This window comes from Eufriesea mexicana, unplaced genomic scaffold (genome assembly GCF_001483705.2).
Source record: "Eufriesea mexicana isolate 0111107269 unplaced genomic scaffold, ASM148370v2 scaffold3641, whole genome shotgun sequence".
In the NCBI taxonomy this organism is placed as follows: Eukaryota; Metazoa; Arthropoda; class Insecta; order Hymenoptera; family Apidae; genus Eufriesea; species Eufriesea mexicana.
This window is the reverse complement of record NW_016911643.1, coordinates 26,967-27,462: the sequence shown is the minus strand read 5'-3', so window position 1 is coordinate 27,462 and position 496 is coordinate 26,967.

Here is a 496-nt window from a genome sequence, read left to right as displayed (position 1 = left end):
AGACATGTTCGATAGGATTCATGTCTGGACTCTGGGGTGGTGTATTTATGGAATGAGAAGGATTATAAATGATTCAATGGCGTACGATGTAAGCGGTGAGCTTTGGATCGCGGACTTGTTGGAAAGAGAAATTTCGCGGGAGATGTAATTCTTCCGCACTTTTGAATAAATTTTGTTTTAATATATTCAAATATGTGTATTTGTCTATAATATCATCTATAAAAATGAATTCGCCAACCGCAGATACTGCCATAGAACCCCACACCATAACTCCACTACCTCCATGTTTTACATTCGATTGTAAATTTCGTAGATTCAATTTAGTACTTGCCTTTCTCCAAATAATATTCTACCATCGGATTTATATATGTCAAATTTGTTTTCATCTGAAAGTAGTATGTTGCTCCAAAATGTTGAATCCTTCGTTATAAATTTTTTGGTAAATTCAACCCTCGTCTTTCGATTTTTTCCCGATATGTATGGTTTTCTTCGCGCA